The 13,882-nt window shown below is 44.8% G+C and overlaps 1 protein-coding gene and 1 long non-coding RNA gene across 3 annotated transcripts in view; one reads left to right on the plus strand and one right to left on the minus strand.

The window, feature by feature from the left end:
- SMOX (spermine oxidase) overlaps positions 1-13,882 on the minus strand; it is a 61,702-nt gene that overhangs the window by 28,161 nt on the left and 19,659 nt on the right. The window lies entirely within an intron of this gene.
- Positions 4,565-13,882, plus strand: part of LOC137473238 (uncharacterized) — a 121,131-nt gene continuing 111,813 nt past the window's right edge. Inside the window, exon 1 of the long non-coding RNA XR_010998666.1 lies at positions 4,565-13,230. This is a non-coding gene — a long non-coding RNA (uncharacterized lncRNA). The remainder of the gene's footprint in view (positions 13,231-13,882) is intronic.

Raw genomic sequence — 13,882 nt, forward strand, 5'->3', positions numbered from 1 at the left:
GTGAATCTCTCTCAGACTGTAATTTTACTTGGTGTACACCTAAGAGTAAGGGTAGCACTAAATCACAGCTTCATTCAAAGTAAAATTCCCCTGTTTTGTCTTGCTTACAGCATTCCTGTGAGACAGCCAAGAGGCACTGGTTACCCACAAGAAGAAAATATCCAAATACAAATCTTCCTTTTGTCTAAAATGTACAGCTTCGATCCTCTTAGCTCTTGTGCTTGTAAGTGCCTCACTCAGGATATTTTAATCACTTGTACTTCCAGGCTTGCCCCATTTTCTCAGTCTCTATCACCATTCTGTCCCTGACTCCTTAGGAGAAATTACCTTCCATTCATCCTCTCTCACTCCTGTCCATTTCAAAAAAACCCCAAACAAACACCTTTAAGAAATCCCTAACACCAACCCCTCCAAAAAAAAAAAAAAAAAAAAAAAAAAACCCTGAACATAACTGCTGTTTTCCAGCAGACATATCTATGCAGAAATATATCTTCTGAGATGGGCATCATTCTACCAAGCCAGAATCATGGGTTTCCATTCCTGGAATTTGTATCCACTACAAGTTCAGTGGGGTGACAACTTCACCATTTTTTTTTTCCTATTATTTTACCAGGAAAACCTTGCAGGTCACAAGGAAGATGCCAGAGAATTAAGGCAGTTCACAACTGCCCTCCTTATTACAACAATAATCTGTGACCAGGCAACTCTTCTAGGACCCCTCAGAAAAAGGTTGCTACGGCTCCAACTATTTAAAAATAGAAAAGCAAAATAAACAAAAGCATTTCTCAAGGAAATCTGCTATTCTTAGCTCACCCAACTTCTCCTGTGGCAGTATTGTTGTAGCCCTGGTGACACAAAGACTTGGGCAAGGCTCTGAAAACAAGGCTTGTGTGCTTGAAGGCTTGGCTGAATGTTGGTCGGGATTTGGGGGTTGGTTCGGGGTTTTCCACCAGGATTGCTTAATCTTTAAAAAGTGACCTTCCTTCAGACTCTATCACACAGCTGTCATTTACCCATGAGCTGGGACTGCTGGCATTCCCAGACCAAATTCATGGTCATCCCAGAGGGATCCATCTCACTTCAGGTGTTCAGCTGGCATTTGCTGCCCACAGCCTTTGAGGGCATGGAGAGGAGGAGCGATCCATCCTGCTGACCTCTGGCATTCCTGTCTCAGGATGGCTGAGCTGGAAGGGAGCTTACATATAGTTTTAAAAGGTCACCTGACCTTTCTGAGTGCTCTTAAATTGTGTTGAATCGACAGCCTTCACACTAACAAGTGTAACAGCCAGTCTGGAGGGTGAGAAATGCATCATCAACACAAACAAATTCCCTGCTGACTGCAGAGACCAGCAGAAAAATTTACCAGAATCACTTTATTCCCTGTAGGTTTTTATTGGATGAAAATTAAGCATCATCCCTAATCAGAAAGCTAAGCAATGATATTGCATGTGTTTGAGAGGAACTTGGATAAAAGCAGCAAGAGTCAGCTGAAAGATTAAATGTAAGCACAAGAAATAAACACACTACTATTTCCTCATTATTTTAAGTGCAGCTATTCAAAATACTATCAACACATGAAGAGGCACTGCATACACACGTGTTTATAATATAGGTTTGTCATCACAGCCTGAAAGTGTTTGCAGAGAAAATCTGACACCAAATTAATTCAATCTAAGCAGTCACAAAGTGAGATTGAGAAACCAAGAGCAGAAGCTAGAAAAAAAATCACAACAAAACAAAAATATCTAATTTTAACAATGACACTCATCAGCTGTTGAAATACTTTTCTCTAAAGCCAGAGAGGATACTGGTTGAAGCTTTCAACTCAGGATCCAATTTACACTGCAGTCCCAGCAGAAGACCGGGCTGTGGTGCTGGGAATTATCCTGCCAATTCAATGGAGATGGCCAGGTTTGAATTGCAAAATAAAATTTTGTGGCCTTTGCACCTTGGGAATCTACCATGATGTAAACTGTTAAAAAAAAAAAAAAAATACCAGTAAACTTTTTGATCCAGAGTTTCAAAAGCCTTTTTTCAATAGATGTAATAACCTCTGTTATTTCATCAGCTGCATAAGGAGAAGCGTTCATCTGAAAGCACTGCTAGTTGAGCCCGAAGGCAAAAGCTCCACCACACAGAAAGAGAAAGGTGACTTATTCAGAAGTAAAGACACTGCACTTGTTAGGCCATTATCTCATAACACAGCCCAGCACTCCTTGTACTGAGCATGGTTGTCCTGCAGAACCCTCACCTAAGGAACTGCAATAACCAAATTTCCAGTCATCATCTCTAATGCACCTTTTTCACTAAGCTGAGGGAGAAGTGCTTGGAAGGATTATTCTGGTTGGAGCAATTTTATCTCCTTGAATACCTTTGCAGGTTTCAGACTCAGGCTGCTCCATGAGCACAGGTCAGGACACATATCTCTGAGCAGATACAGAACTGAAGTGGAAGGGATTTCTGGGCTGGCTCCAGCACTGCCTGTCAGTGCCTCCCAACGCTGTGAGCTGTGGTTCTCCACAGCTCCTGGCACAAGCAGCAAGCATTTTGTAACTTCTCCCTCCCCCTTTCATCAGCCTTCTCAGACACAAGCACATTAATCTTTACTGCCTGTTATTTCAAGATGCTCTTTCTAAGCTCTCCACACTGCAAACATGTCAAACTGGAAAATGTGTCTCTTTTTCCCTTCTCCCTCCTTTCTAACCCAGCAGGCTGTATGCCAAACTCACAACCCTTTTCAAAATCACCACTTACACCCTTTCAGGAGTGTTATTAATTGATCCCAAGTCCTCCATGTCAGTCAGACACAGGGTGAAACCAGCCTGCTGTTCCTAGCTTCCTCTGTGCAGGTGTTGTGGAAACACCAGCCCGGGCCAGCGGCATCTGTGGCTCCACAGGAGCTTTACTGCACTGGAAGCAGACACACCTCATTTACTCAGCTACCTGCAGAGCTGCAGGAGCAGGGTGATGGTCCACAGCCTCCTCTGTACATGCCAGAGCCCTTCCCAAGCTCATAAACCTGTGTCACTGACAGTATAGCACCACTGGGATCAAGGTTAACTCGTGTTACACCTGCACGTGCTGGCAGCTCACCTCCAGCTCCTGGGCTGAAACCACCTGCAGAGTGGCACTTCTTCATCAGCCTTGTGCTCAGGTTTTATCCAAGCCAGGATTTTAGTGTGAACAGGTTTGCCAGGTGGATGCAGCAGTTGGAAGGAGTCACTTGGCCCCAGCCCAGTTCTGCGCCCTCTTTTGCAGGCAGCTGCCAGGTGTGGGCAGAGACCTGTTCTGACAGCTCACAGCAACTGAAGTGCTGGTCAGAAAGGCTCTGCTCCGAGCTGCTGCTCCAAGTAGGACCATCACCAGCATGATCTCCTTGAACACAGTGTTTTCTAATACTTGAAACAAGGGAGACAGATGCAAAATCCCTGCTTTTCCTATTAGTGAGACTCCATCCCCTCCATCACCTCTTCCTGCCTGACCAGAGCAAAGAACCTTGCAGATGCTGCATGGGGACATGTGAGCCTGAGTGAGCAATCCTGCCTGGTCTCAAGGAGGTTTTGAGTGGAACATCTCCATCATCTCTGCGGTACCCTCTCTACTGCATCCCACACCATTTATCCTGCATGCCTCATCTCTGCCCACCAGCCCTCATGATAGGAAGATGACCAGGCTCATCTTTCTCACCACGGTGCTACAAGGAACAGACTCCCAAAAACAAGCCAGCAGTTCTATGCCAACAAGCAACTTGTGTCCTGCCTTGTATTTCCACAGGCAGAATCTGAAATAAAATGGTTTGATTTCCTGAGAGCTGCTGGAATTTATAGGGGTGGCTGTGAGACAAAAACAGCTGGAATTGAAGATAAACGCTACCATCCACTACAATTTATCCCTGTAAAAGCCCAAGCCATCAAGCATGGCTCAAGGCACTGAAAATGCTGATCTTACATCAGCATCACCAGCTCCATTTACAAATTACTGACCCACCCCAGTGACTGACACACAGGGAGTTCAGGCTGGATCAGACATCAAGGAAGGAAAGGCATTAATGATGCACCACGTGTACTCCTGGACAGCAGCGTGCCAAAATGCTTCCCGTTTTTCCCACACACCAAACCTGCAGCTCGCTCCCAAACCTCCTCAGCATTGGTTTTTTGAAGACAACAGGGACTTTCAGGCTAGCACTGTGCTCTTCTTCCTCTGGACACATCCCAAAAGAGACAGGGAAATACATCATTAACCTTTGCCTGCCCAAATTCAGGTCTCTTAGAAGGTGACTTTACCAAGCCTTAACTTCATTTACCCCCTCACTTGCAGGAATATCCCTTCCCCTCATCTCAGGAGAGACAGGGAATGGGCCATACTAAATTGTCTCCTCTTCCCAAGCTGGGAAGAAGCTGTGCTTCTTCAGTGCACACAGAACAAATAACAAACTCTGTGAACTACTCCAAAAGTTATGAAAGAGAAGAAGCCCAAATCTGGTGGGCATTAAAGCTGAGGCCATCACACCTTATGCAGAATACAGGCTGCCACCACAGCACCCCTCTGTGGTCCTGCACTGCTGGCCCAGAAAGTGAAGCAGAAATGATTGAGTTCTTCAACAACAACAAAAAAACCTGTTCTGAGAAATGGTATTTTTTTGCAAGTATGATCCATAACAGCCATCCCCTTTGCCTATTTCCACAACACCATCATCCAGGAAAAATGCAGGGGGGAGGAAGAGAATAAACCACAGCACTCAGAGAACCACTCAGGCTGAAAAAGACCCTTAACCATGACATTTGACATTTTATAATTAACTCTCAATCAACGAAGATGATGGAACAAGTTCCAGAATAAGATTTCCTGCTACTTTGGAGGCACCAGGCACCTCTTTGCCACTTGGATTTTCCAGCAACACACTGAGTGGACCCCAGAAACACTAGCCCCAATAAACCTCCTTCACCCTCCAAAATCACCAGCTGGGAAAATCTCTGCACTTTTGAAGGTCTGAAAGAGATTAATACAAAACAAAACAAAAAAAAAAAAGGTCACTGGATAGTGCTTTTGATCAGGAAACCACTGCACATTTTTACCACTGTGATCCAACTTGTTTTAATGCCTGCAAATATCCCTTGAGTCAAATGAACTTGTTCAAAGCTGATTCACACCAAGGCTACTTTTTAAATTGGGTAGTTGTTGACAAGTAGAATATATTTAACAAGCCCCAAGCGTCTTGGCATGCAGTATAAAGACTTCCTATTATGAGTTGGGTCTTTTTTTTTTTTTTAAAGGGAACATATGGGCAGAGCAGGTTGTCTGCCACGAGGCACTTCCTTACAGTGCTTGGCACTGACAGAACTGCATGGATATCCAAAAAAATAAACCAAGGAACGTCACAGGGGATGAATCACACCATTTAAAACTCGCTGATAAAATGCACCATTATGTGTTTTACAAATCCTCCTCATCTGAGGAAAAAGAAATGAAAATAATCGTGTTCCTCTGGCTGAAGGGTACCGTGAGAACATGGCAGGCTCTGCCAGCTCCGAGGGGCTGGGATGGGAGCTGCTACCAGGAGCACACCTTGGTGAGTAGGGCAGCATCTTGATTTACAGTGTGGGGATAAAATGAAGGACTAGAGGATTCTCTCCACCATCACAAACTCCCTCTGGAGACAGTCATCATCCCCAAGTGATTCCCATAGAAATGGGCTGAGAATATAGTCTGGGCTACAGAGCTTCTCCTGTCCCTGCATGCAGCATGAGCAGAACTGCAACACTGTGGTTCTTGTGCCTGAGGCTACAGTATTACACAGCTGAAAGAAGTTCCACTGCAGTGACAAAAAGAACTGCTTTGGCATGTTCCTTGGGCAACAGAGGAGCAAATCCAGTACATCCACTGCTCTGCAAATCCTCTGCAGACTGAAAAAATATGTGCTGTAGCTGGCACATCAGCATCCCCTTGTTTGGAAGGCTGCAGATAGGTAGAAGGTCCCCCCTACCCAGAATGCATCCCAGAATATCTACCCATCACAGAGACAGCTGTTACTGCCACAACACTCTCCTTCTCCTCCAGCCAGGAGAAGCTGAGGAACAGGGGGACACCAGTTGTACTCAACCTGCTGCAGTGAACAGAATACTCCCATCTTAACCCTGGTGACAAAAATTATGATCTAGCCAAGAATTCCAATGCCTTTGGTCTCCAAATCCTACTGACCACCAGAGATCTAGCAACAGCTGGCCAGAACCTAAAGCAGTGCATCAAGCTGCAGTTTGGCTCTGTCAGCCTGACAGGACAAAGGGTTGACAGCTCAGGAACATGTTGAACCAAACATGACAAGCAACAACCAGTCACAAACTGGCCTGCTTTTTCCTGTGTCTTTGCAAGCTTGCCAGGCTCTGGTGGACCCATAGTGGGATTTTTTCCCTATTTCCAGCTCTGCTGACCCCTGTTTCCAGCTCCTCAACCACACTAAGCATTGGGAGGTATCTGCCACTCCTACACTCCTGGCAGAAGCAAAGCTTGGTGTTTCAGGACTGTAAAAGGAAGGAAAGACAGACAGTAAACTACAGAAAAAAATGTTAGAAGCTAAAAACATTGGCATAATTAATAGAACAATGCTGCAAACAAGTTTCCTGCAGAAGTCATATTTCAGCTGCCAAAAAGAGCTGTACCCTATCCCGTCTGCACAACCTTGAGATCTTATCTCTTCCACCCTCCTTCTTTCTCCAATTGTTTGGGAATCTTAATTCATAAAACGAGCCTTAATTAAATAGGAAATATGCCTGTGTTTGCACAACTCAGAACACAATCGTGTCTCAGTCAAATAAACACTGGTGTCCACATTACACTTGGGAATTTGCTGTGGTTTGGGGTTTTAAATTCGTTGCAGCAAGCTTGGGAGCAAAATTTCAACAGGAATCTTTTCTGTTCCTCCCATCCTCTGTACCAGGAGGGTGAGACACAGAACAAATCCCCATGCAGAGAGGCTCAGTACTGGTTTCAGCTCTATGTGTACATGAGGATCATTTCAGGACACACCATATGAGACATGATAGCCAAAAGCAATTATTTTTCCTCACCACTTCTGAGAACCCAGACCTACCAAACTGCCCTGAAATAGCAGCACAGCTCTCGAAATAGCATTATTTCTTCTCTTTTTGAAAGCAACACCCACACTGAATCTTTGATTTTAAGCCCTTCCCAAGCAGTTACCACATCTTTACCATTCAAGCCACAGGGAAAATCATTAAATCCAACAGCAACACTATGGGAAGAGAACCAGAATTAGAAAAGCCAAACACCGCATGGAATTACTCCCACAGTAACTGGATCGACTTCAGCCTGGAACAGACTAGACGTGACTCCAGGAAAAATATGTCTCTCCAGGTGCAGCTGTATCAAAGAGACTTTCCCTGGGCTCGTGCTTTGCTGGAGCATTAAACAAACCACATGTTCCAGCTTTGAGGCAGCAGACACGTACCCAGGGCTGGCCTCGGCACGCTGCGATTCACGCAGCCTTCTTCATCCTGCTGTCTGCACAAACACGCCCCGGAGCAGCACAGAGCCCAGGGCAGGGGAATTCAGGTTGGGAAGCAAGTCCTGAGATCCTGAAGGCTGGGTTAAGGCTGGCAGATTGGCTGTCTGGTCCCACCAAAAGCTTCCCTTGAAGAAGATGGGAATTTTCCCCATGGGTTTGAGTACGACAATAAGAAATATTTCAGTATAAAAGCAAAGAGATCTCCTCACTACAGACTGCATGCAGGTCACCCAGAGATATCCAAAGGAAATCATTATTGCTATGGAAAATTTCCTACCCAGGGCCACATTTTTGGTGTAAAGCGACAGGAACAATTCCCCCCGCTGAGTGATTTTCCTCATGAGTCCAGAATGGAGAAGAGAGTAGAAACAGCTCATGAATTATGGAATCACAGAATAGTTGGGGCTGCAAGGGATCTTTAAAGGTCAAACAACACCTAAGACAAGAAACAGAAGGGTGGGTGAGGAAAGAGATGAAAACACAACAATGACACCTTCACCTTTGTTCCCATCTTGTTGCAAACTTCAAAACAAAGCCCGAGGATGAAATTTTGTCTGGAGATTCCAACAGAAAACCTCCCCCAGCTGACTTCTTTGAGGTTTTAAGTGCCTTACAGGTAAAGTGGAGCCTGGAGTGCTGTGGGATGCACTCCAGTGATGGATTACCACTGCTGCAAGGTGCCTTTCATTTCTCCCGACACACCTGAACTCAAAATGTTTCTTCTCTGTGACAATCAAGACATTTTACCAAAACAAAGGGAAGTTTACTTTGGTATTGATCCTCTGAATAAATTGTGCCTCAAACAGCTTCACAGAACTGAGATAAAATGTTGCTCAGAAAGAGAGTAATTAAATACCACAGGCTGAGGAAAGAAAAAAAATACTTATTTTAGATCTAAGACATTTTTTACAGAGCGGGAAGATCTGTCATATGGTAAACAGTAGAAACTGTGAATTGGGACACTTGTGATTTATCTCTGCTTCCACAGCCTTCCCATGTGACTGCAGTAAAAGAGCGACAATCCTACCCATAACTTGCTCAAAATAAAGCACAAATTTCAACGTGTTTAGGTGGGAGCTCATTTTATTCGGCACACCACGCTGGACCCTTTCAGTACCCTAGCTCCGCTGAATGCAAAACAGCACAAGCACCTGGCTGTGCCAGAAAAGCATTTCCATTAATGCCCTCTGAAAGAAAAAAAGCGTCAGTGTAAGGTGTTAAATCCCTACCAGGACAGAGCTATGTGCAAGTCAGATGAGATAACAAGCCAGTAAATTTCAAATCACCCCCTGCATCCATCCCATAACTACATGCTGAAATCCCTCCAGCTAGGATGGCGTGTTGGCAGGGAAAAAATTGTCATTTCTAAATTTAGCAGACACCTCAATCATTGTGTGATGCTTCAAAAGCAATGGAGATGTAAAGTGGAATTTGTAGGACACCATTTAAACTGAAATGAGAGCTCTGCTCACTGAGCAAAGGCTTTTCTTAATACCCTTCCTGTTTAGACAATTTGATCCACTTCTTTTTTTCCCTCTACAACCACAAAGGTCTGTCCTGCAGTGAATGGATAGGCTTTTTTCTGGGATAACTTCCAGGTTAAAGAGAAAGGATTTACACTTGAATGAAACATAGGCACTGTATTTGGAAAATTTGTTTTGAAAACTTGGGAAGGAAGCAAAGCTTCCTTCATTTAAAAAGGGACTCAATTAACATTCTCCAACAAGTCTTCCTATCGAAAGGACAGTATTTGCTGGGGAACATGTGATCTGAAACTTGTTCTCCTCGCTCACAATGTTCCTTTCTGAAATACAGGGCACTGCTTTGGAGAGACACGAGGATCTTTGCACAGCTTTCCAAAGGACTGCCTGTCACAGGCCAGGCCTTGACTCCAGACATCAGATCTTCTGTGACTTAAGCTCAGGAAACTTAAAATAGTGCTTAACGACCCTAATGAAGACCTGGAGTGACACAATCCTACTGTGGCTCCCTCTACAAGGACAGCTCATCCATGCTCAGCCACAAGGGCAAATCCACGGCGTCACAAATCTCACCTCCTCACTGTCCTGATAAAACACGTTTTTAAAACTTTCTGCAAAGAACACACTAGAGACCAACCAAGCAGGTGTTCTGCTTTTGATTCCTGCCTGTCTGGGTGTGGGTTTGATCTGTAACAGGCAGGGGCCAGACAGGACCACCCTAAGGGTTATCTTGGGTTTGAAAAACAACCCTGCGAGTGCATGTCTAGAAATTGCCCACGCAGGAGGAAGAAAACAACCCATGCCATTATTTTTTTTTCCAGATAAAGAGGGGAAAAAATGCTACTGACAGTTTAATAAGCACTTTTATTTCTAAATTCCCTTATCAACTGCATTTGACAGAGCCTTCTTCACTCTTTAATAAGTACAGGTTGAAGTCAAACCCGAGTCGAAGTTGATGACAGATTGAGTGAACGTCAATACCCAGCAGATTTGGATGGGAGATAAAGGCAATATTGGTGTGTATAGCTACAGGAAACGTGCTATCAACACATCCAGCACTTTGGGGAGACCATCTGTAGCAGCCCACTCTCCTTTATTTCTTCTGGATGCTCCCAACTGCATCATGACCCAGGCACAAGCAACAGAAGGGAAGAGTTACCTGCAGCTACCCCCCAACCACTGCCTCAGAGGGACTACGTAAGAAAAACAAGGACACAGGCTCTCTCCAAAGCCTGTCCCAGGAATTTGGCTGCTGAGATGTGAGCTACCCTTCGTAAAAAAATACTATTTTTCCCTGCTGATCACGCTTTGAGTGCAGGCACTAGATCAGGTGTGGATAACCATAGAAATTCTTCTGCATTCAATCACTATTCTTTGGTTCTTCCACCTGGGAGTTTGTCTACACCAAAACAGACCAAACACCCCACGGTGTCTTACCTTCATCCAAAATAAAAGCAATGTAGGGGTTCTGGCTCTAAAAAAGATTTTCCATGGGAAAGTCAGCAGGCTTTAAAATCACAGTGCAGTGGAACAGTGCCCTCACACTTAACCCTTAGTTGGCAAGCACCTTAGCGCTTAACCTTAGTGCCTCGCTCTTAACCCTAGCTGGTCACAAACACAGATGTCAGGCCAAAGCACCAGAGAATCCTCTGTACATCCCACACAAACCAACCACGAGGTGCTTTGCACAGCTGGGAATGAGCTGCTCAGTGATAAACACACTTAATGGAGTTTACATTTGCTTAAGACACTTACAGATTAAGAGGCTGGCTCCTGTCTTTCCTACCAGCTACAGGCAGATGCTGGATAGCACAAGGTGAAGATACTTCTCCTATGAGGTTAAGCAAGAAATTAATGAAAAGCTGTAGGCACCTCACACAGGATACAGGGCCAAAAGCTGGGCTCAGTTTGGGGTTTCTGTGAAAACACTCCACCAGTCCCATGGGAATCCAGAAAAAAAAATGGAGAGGACATAGTCCACACAGTCACTCTCCCATTACCTTGAGCTAAAGATCCCCTTGGCAGATTCATCTTTTGCACCCAGAAATGTCCTTTGCAGATCCCTTCTCCTGAGAATAGAATAGGTGGTGACAACTCATGAAATGTGCTCATACCCACATCTACAAGAATCTGACGTAGGTTTCATTGCACCTTTGGAAAGAGGCAACCCACTCCAAAAGTTTAAAACTGGCTAACTGCAGAAACTGCATTTTTTCAGGAAAGAAAGGGAAGATTATTTAATATTCAAACAGCTTCTCCTCTCCATGTACAGAACTGTGGAAGCTTTCTGATCCTGTCCAATGTGCATCTGCATGTGCTGGAAATGAGCTTTAGGACCAGGAATGTGCTGCAAAGTCCAGTATCACACAAACACACAGGATGCTTCTCCCTGTTCTATCACGTTGGATTTAAAAACAGGTATTAAGTTATACCACACATTTTATTTAAAAAAATAGATAGGGATTTAGCTACTAGGAAAACTGTGCTTTTGGAGGTGAAGTTGCCTGGCCAACATGGGTAAAGTCTGAAAGTCTCTGCTCTGGGACTCCAGCACTGATGTAAATGCTGCAGACACACAGAGCCTCTGCCTCAGAAAGTTACTGGGACTGAAGTGATGGGGACACAGCCCCATATTTACACCCCTGCCCCACTGTGCATCTTCTTGTGTCCATTTGTCACCGAGCACATCTTCCCCTCCCTGCTCCAGAGCAGATTAAGCTTTAATATACTTATGCAGTTGTGAAGTGTCCTGCCTATTATCCAATTAGGCAGCTAACGAGATCTGAGTAACAGCACGTAGGCACTGATAACTGCTGCCTGATATCAGCACAGATTAGACACGCTCTTTATGTTCCCAGCCCTTGCAGAAAAAGGGTTGGGATTCGTTCAAAGGCTGCTCCAAAGGCTGGATCCAGGTAATTGTTTAATTTTGTTTGGGATCCATAAACATATCACATTTGTTTCCTCTTGATCTGCTGGAGCTGTCATGTCACAACTGTCCCATTACAAAACTCCTGATCAATCTGGTGTGACTTGCTCAGTTGAACTTTCAGTGTGGACAGGGGCAGGTCTCATCACCTCTATGGTTCCTTCTAGCATCAGAAATCTATGGAGCAATAAAGGACCTGTGCATCACCAGGAAAAAATGTACAGGATTGATAAGGAGATTCAGAAATGCAATCTGTATTAGCTCTGATGCTGTTCCACATGACATTCCCATAAGACCCACCTAAGAAAACATTAATTAGATGTAATCACCATAAAATGGCTGCATGACAACATCCTTCTCGGAGCATAATTGTCAAGGGTTTGTTATCTAATTGGGAGGGCACTGGAAAGCGGGTCTAGCCAGGCATAAGAGCTGTGTAATATTTTCATTACCAGCTGGGATGACAGACTGGAATGTATGGCCATAAACCCAACAGATGATTCAGCTGGGAGGATTTGAAAGCACCAAGGTGTACAGATTTCAATTTCTAAATGATCTTCATGCACTGGTCCAATATCGACATCGGGACATAATTAAGACAGAGAAGCCCCAGGTGCAAATACAAAAACAGGGAGCAACTCTATTCAGCAAGGCTCCAGAAAAGGCTCTTAGAGGGTCAAGGCAAAATGGTGATATTCAACAATGTTCCACAGGTGCATGAAGGCAAAGCCCAAGGCATGAGCCATGGAAAGCACTCAGCTATGCCTTGCAAAGTCCTGCCCTGAGCTGCTGTGCTTTTGGGAACAGCAAACCTGAGAGTACTTTGTGGAGAACAAAATTAAGAAACGCCAGGTGTGAGATTTAGCTGGATCCATTTAAGCCAGAAATGTTCCTAAGAACAGACTAGTGCAGGCAAGCAAGCAGGACACAGCCTGAGGGGAGACCTCTCCTTCCAAATCCAGCAAGAAAATTCAGAGTTTGGTTCCCTTGAACTGAACCCTCTGGCTTTAGTCTCTGTTTTAAAACAAGATAACAGCCGTCAATATGGGTGGAAAGAACAAAAGTCCAGAGCTTATCAACATAGAAAAATGGGGAGATACCGACTGGATGGGTGAAACGCACAGCTTTAAACTAACAGAGGGCAGGGATAGATGAGATATGAGGAAGAAATTGTTCCCTGTGAGGGTGGGGAGGCCCTGGCACAGGGTGCCCAGAGGAGCTGTGGCTGCCTCTGGATCCCTGGAAGTGCCCAAGGCCAGGCTGGACAGGGCTTGGAGCCACCTGGGCTAGTGGAAGGTGTCCCTGTCCATGGCAGGAGGGTGGGACTGGATGATCTTTATGTTCCCTTCCAACCCAAACCATTCTGTGATTCCATGACTCTGTGGTCACCAAATTTTCTTGGATCACTGAGCTGGAAAGGCAGCAGCCAACAGACTGGAACACCTGATGTGAGAGGGAATGAGGGAACAGGGGTTGTTGAACTTGGAGAAGAAATGGTGGCTAGTCGGAGATCCAGTTACTGTCTTCAACTGCTTAACTGAGGTTTACTGAGCAGATGGAACCAGACTGGATGGCAGAAACCAAAGGACAAGAAACAACAGGAATTACTGACAGAGGGAAATACTGATCAGACAGGAGCAAAATATTCCTCACCATGAGAGCATGAAGCATGGCATCAACCTGCCACTCTTGACTAAAAAAAGTCCAAACAAATTCACAAGAAACCTACCTTTGATCCTGGCCCTGTCTGGACCAGGCAGTCAGATGAGAGAGCTTCAAATCTCCTGTGCCACGTCACTTACTCTTCCGTTCTAAGAAATCTTTATCAAGGAACACTGGAAAAGGGATTTTGCCCAAGAGTCTACATCACTTTACACCTCTTCAGTGCTAGCAAGTACTTCAGACTCTAAAGCTGTGCATAAAATACCTTCCACATGACTAAAGATTCCA

This window comes from Anomalospiza imberbis, chromosome 4 (genome assembly GCF_031753505.1).
Source record: "Anomalospiza imberbis isolate Cuckoo-Finch-1a 21T00152 chromosome 4, ASM3175350v1, whole genome shotgun sequence".
Lineage (NCBI taxonomy): Eukaryota > Metazoa > Chordata > Aves > Passeriformes > Viduidae > Anomalospiza > Anomalospiza imberbis.